Source organism: Aplidium turbinatum, chromosome 15 (assembly GCF_918807975.1).
Source record: "Aplidium turbinatum chromosome 15, kaAplTurb1.1, whole genome shotgun sequence".
Classification (NCBI taxonomy): Eukaryota; Metazoa; Chordata; class Ascidiacea; order Aplousobranchia; family Polyclinidae; genus Aplidium; species Aplidium turbinatum.
This window is the reverse complement of record NC_137486.1, coordinates 3,040,606-3,046,472: the sequence shown is the minus strand read 5'-3', so window position 1 is coordinate 3,046,472 and position 5,867 is coordinate 3,040,606.

Below are 5,867 nucleotides of genomic sequence, written 5' to 3'. Positions count from 1 at the left end.
GATTGGTTACGATGGTAATAATATGCCATTTGTCTTCTTTAAAAATCGTGTTATGGCCTTGATGGCAGCTTCGCCCTTTAAGGGAACTCGTTTGACTTTGTTGCAAGCAGCTTGTGTTAGAACAGCTGCACAAACGATTGCTAATTTGGTTTCCGACACTCCTGGCTTGTCAGAGGAAGACAGGATAGAAATGTCGTTATCTCGCTTGTCCCAACGTTTTGTAGTACGGGAGGAAACGCGCAAGTCGACTGATTTTAGCATTATGCTAATGGGCGATTCTGGTGAGTCGCAGCATTTTAAAAAGTTTGGCAAAGGAAAATTGCCTTCATGTCCGGTTAGGCAGACGTCGGTAAAACCCCATGATAATGTGATTTCAGGGAGTTCGCAGTACTCGACTGCTGTTGGCGCACCGCGCGGCGGTGTGGCCAGACATAGTGACATACCGGCGTGTTTTTGTTGTTTGTCACGTGGTCAAGTTGAATATCATTTTTTGTCTAATTGTAAAGAATTTTTGCGCTTGACACCTAAAGATCGGAGAGATGTCATTGTGAAAGCTGGCAAATGCTTGAATTGTTTGCGCCAGCATATGGTTAGAGACTGTAATCATGCAAATAACTGTCGTAAGTGTGGACCTACCAACGATAGGAAACACTATTTTCTTCTGCATGATTTTTATGTGACGTCACGTGATTCTCTGGATTTGGTCGGTAAAGATGAGGCTGGTGCCAGAGTTCCTGTGCGTAATGTTAAGATTGGAAATGTTAAAGCAGCCTTTAACCGCGTTACTGCTGCTCGTGTTTTGAATCCAATGACTGGCAAATCGAAGTTGGTGTATTGTCAGCATGATCCTGGTTCGCAGTTGACCTTTGTTTCGAGTGACTTGGTGTGCGAACTTGGTCTTAAACCGTATGATAAAGCGTCGTTTAAAATGGATACTCTGGCTGGTCAGAAACCTACCTGTGCTGACCTTGTTAAACTCAACATCCAGTCGTTAGAGACTGATGAACTGTTTTGTGATATAACCTCGGTGGTTAACCCAGCTTGGGCTGACGATGTTAAAACTTTACCCCATAAACAAGATTTAAGTGGTTTCCGTCATTTTCATGACGTGAATATGTTTCATTTGAATGATTGTAGTACTGTAGATGTACTGATTGGCAACGACAACGCTTATTTGATGTGTGCAAAAGAAGAGCGTGTTGGTGACAATCGTAGTGAACCGCATGCTTTGCTCACTCCTCTCGGTTGGTTGGCTTGTGGTGGTAAGTCACCCTTAGTTGAAAGCGTTGCTAAAGTGTGCAGAGTGCAGACGTCTTCAGAGTCGGATGTCATCTCTGGCTTTCAGCGTAAAATTGAGTCTCGCGATATGGAAATAGCAGACCTGAATAAAGTCATTCAGGATTTGACTTTGCAAAATGAAACCTGTGAATTGTCTCGCAATGATATTTTGGCTAGAGAACTTGTCGAACCGAATATTGAGTTGAAAGATGGTCGATTTGAGATACCTGTTCCGTTGAAGGAAGATATTGATCTACCTAACAATTTTGTGTTGGCGTCAGATAGAGCTGCTGCTTTAAGAAAGAAAGCTTTAAAACAACCTGAACTTCGTGATTTCCTTACTGACACCATGAAAGATCTTAAATCTAATGGCTATATTGAGCGTGCTGGTGAAGCAGGAAATGTCAAGGGATTTGAATGGTATTTACCATACTTTGTTACGTCACAATTAAAAAAGCGCATTGTTTACGATGGCAAGTCTGAATTTCGAGGAACTTGTGTTAATGATTTAATGTCTTCTTGTCTTGACTTGTTAAACCCTCTGGCAGATGTCTTGGCTAGATTTCGGCTTGAAAGATTTGGTTTCGTGGCCGATATGACCAAGTACTTTTTTCACATTTTGGACTCTTCAATTCGTAAGCCCAATTTTATTGAACTGCTTACGTACACAGGCAGTGCCGTTCGGATCGTGAACGAACGCCCTTTGGTACCTTTGAGTGACGACCCTAGAGATTTTACTGTCATCACCCCTGCCTCACTTTTGACCCCATACTTAGACCCATACTGTGCTGTTGGGCAACCACATGATCGTGACCAATTAAGAAGGGATTATCGGTTCAATTTGTCACTTTCTCAGCAGTTTTGGAATAAATGGATCGATTTTTACTTGCCAGGTCTTCAGGGCCGGAAAAAATGGTTAAAAATGGCCGAGAATTTGGAGCCTGGTCAACTTGTAGTGGTAGGTTCTCTCCAAGACATTGGTAAACGTGGGAAGTATCAACTTGAGAGGGTGCATGAGGTAGTTCCACAAATTAGGAAAGGGAAGCCTGTGGTTTGTAGAGCCAAAGTTGCCGTCTGCAACTATGATGAGAGTACGGGGAAAGTGAAAGTAGACTACGTGTTGAGGGATATTTCGTGCCTCGCCCCCGTAAAGAACACCTAAGTGTTAGGGTTTGAGCCTGGTTTTGTCTGCGGTGGCCGATACTTGTCTGAGCCCGGAACAGTCGGTTATTATCGCAACTATTGTATATAGCGTCATTTAGCGTGTACCTATGGTACCAATTTCATGTATCGTCGTGTTTATTCTTATTGCTGTTCATTCTTTGCATGCCCTTTGTATTTGCGTATTAACTTAAACGTTAGTGATTCAAAAAATTTGTGTATCGTGTGTTTTATTCATTGGCTCACGATTGTCCTTCAATTCTTTTTTAGTTATGCCATGTTAGACTGTCATAACTAGGGGCCGCTATGTTACGGCCAATCTCTGTACAAATCAAACGTCATATAAAACCGTTCAAGTCTACTGAATATTACGTCATGGAAGTTGCTAGAAAATGTGCCAAAATTGCACCATCGTTCATAGACTTGTGTCAAACTTGTTTGGACTTGTTTGGGCCTGTTTAAACAGGAAATATTACATCAGCTTTAAACACCTGTTGGAATGACTTCATAATTGTCTTTCATTTATTGCGTCACAGTTACTTTCTACGTCAATTTGAGATATTGATATCTATTCTGGTCATTCGTAAAATGATTGTTTGAAAGTTGGCCGCACATTTAACTGTTGGCTTAGTGCTTGCTAGCTGGACAAAAGTTCCGTCTTTTATCCAAGTAATCTGTTGTGTAGTGACAGTTTAAGTGGTGTAGGCGTTGCACCCCCTCGTTTTCGGTAGCCTCGGGCTAATTTTACAGGAATACACTGTTTGAAAAGAAGTTCAAGTGTGTGTTTCTTCGGTCATTATATACAGACGAACGGATTAGGGAACTTTATGTTAAAATTTTCCCAAGAAGAGATTATGGTTTACCGCTGTGACCAACCAGAAGGGCTCCCGACTTATATTTTTCAACCTATTTTATGGAAACATGACAAATGACACAATAAGTTTAATGAATTAATTACGAATACAATTACAGAATTAATTAATTACGAATATAGTTACAGAATACAATTTAACTTCACTTTAACTCTGCCCAATTAATACGGTACATCACAGTGCAAACTTTGTCTTTTCTTCTTCTTTTCCTTCACTTCAAATTTTGGTAATTGTTCAGCTTCATTTGCTTTGTTTTTTTCCCATAAGAATTCCAGACAACACATTATTATTCACTCTACATATGAGCACCAGTACAACCAGAAAGCGATAGCAAAAAGAAAGAACGAGGCAGGAATAGGTTGCCACTTTAACAAGTCGAAATTCTGCCACTGAAATTGATTAGAATGAAACCGCCAACCAATCAGAAGCTACGGTTTAACTGACGTAAAAAATGGCGAAAAGAAGATGATAGAAAGCAAGTTAAGTGATGGATTTTTTGTCAGCTGGTTGGCTTAAGGGTTAAGGCTAGAAAGTAGTCATTTCATTGACGCGGGTTGGATTCCCACTACTGCTATTGCTCTTTTTCTTCTTTAATTACCAAATAATGTTCAAAACAAGCATTAACTCTCTGGATGAGTGCTAGATGGATCACAATTGGACGGCAGCCTCTTATAACATGTTCTGATTGGTTGGCGGTTGCATTCTAGTCAATTTCAGTGGCAGAATTTCGACTTGTTAAAGTGGCTACCGCAGGAATAATCAGTCATTTGATTTTTTACAGTGTTGCCAGAAAATAATTACTACTGTTTTGTTATTGTGCAGCGGGGATCGCCACACGTCCTTCCAATTTGTCACGCTGACCATAAGCTTGCGCGTAAAGCAGACACTGCGACAATTCATCTTTAAACTCTTTCAAATCACTGGAAGAGATCAAAGTCAATTTGCTGCCATAGCGATACTTTCTAATTTCCGGTTCGGCGAAAAGATCTCCACGAACTCCAAAACGTTGGGACAAGCGAGCTAACGACATTTCTATCCTGTCTTCCTCTGACAAGCCAGGAGTGTCAGAAACCAAATTAGCAATCGTTTGAGCAGCTGTCCTAACACAAGCTGCTTGCAACCAAGTGGTCACAGCGGTAAACCATAATCTCTTCGTGGGAAAATTGTAACATAAGATTCCCAAATCCGTTCGTCTGCATGTAATGACCGAAAAATAAACACTCTTTTGAAACGTCTATTCAAAAGTGTATTCCTGTAAAATTAGCCCGCGGCTATCGAAAATGGGACGCAACACCGTACGCCTCTAAAACTGTCACTACAGAACAGATTACTTGGATAAAAGACGGAAAATTTGTCCAGCTAGCAAGCACCAAGCAAACAGTTAAACTTGCGACTGACTTCCAACAAACAATTTTACGAATGACTAGAATAATTTGCGATATCTCAAATGCACGTACACAGTAACTGTGACGCAATAATGAAAGACATTGTCACGCAATTCAAACCCGTGTTCAAAGCGGCTGATGCAATATTTCATCAGGTCTTACGACCGATGGTGCAATATTTGGACATTTTCTAGCAATTTCCATGACGTAAGATGCCAGCTAGGTTAAGTAGACCATAACGGTTTTTATATGACGTTTGATTTGGTGAAAATTGTCGGGAACATAGCGACCCCTAGTTATGACAGTCTGACATGGCATAACTAAAAAGAATTGACGATAATTGTGAGCCAATGAATAAAAACACACGATACACAAATTGTTTGAATCACTCACGTTTAAGTTAATACGTAAATACAAAGGGCATGCAAAGAATGAACAGCAATACGGAATAATACACGACGATACATGAAATTGGTGCCATAGGTACACACTAAAATGACGCTATATACAATGGTTGCGATAATAACCGACTGTTCTGGGCTCAGACAAGGGTCGGCCATCGCAGACAAAACCAGGCTCAAACCGTAACACTTAGGTGTTCTTTACGGGGGCGAGGCACGAAATATCCCTTAACACGTAGTCTACTTCACTTTCCCTGTACTCTCATCATAGTTGCAGACGGCAACTTTAGCTCTACGAACCACAGGCTTCCCTTTCCTAATTTGTGGAACTACCTCATGCACCCTCTCAAGTTGATACTTCCCACGTTTACCAATGTCTTGGAGAAAACCCACCACTACAAGTTGACCAGGCTCCAAATTCTCGGCCATTTTTAACCATTTTTTCCGGCCCTGAAGCCCTGGCAAGTAAAAATCTATCCATTTGCTCCAAAACTGATGAGAAAGTGACAAATTGAACCGATAATCCCTTCTTAGTTGGTCACGATCATGTGGTTGCCCAACAGCACAGTATGGGTCTAAGTATGGGGTCAAAAGTGAGGCAGGGGTGATGACAGTAAAATCCCTAAGGTCGTCACTCAAAGGTACCAAAGGGCGTTCGTTCACGATCCGAACAGCACTGCCTGTGTACGTAAGCAGTTCAATAAAATTGGGCTTACGTACTGAAGAGTCCAAAATGTGAAAAAAGTACTTGGTCATATCGGCCACGAAAC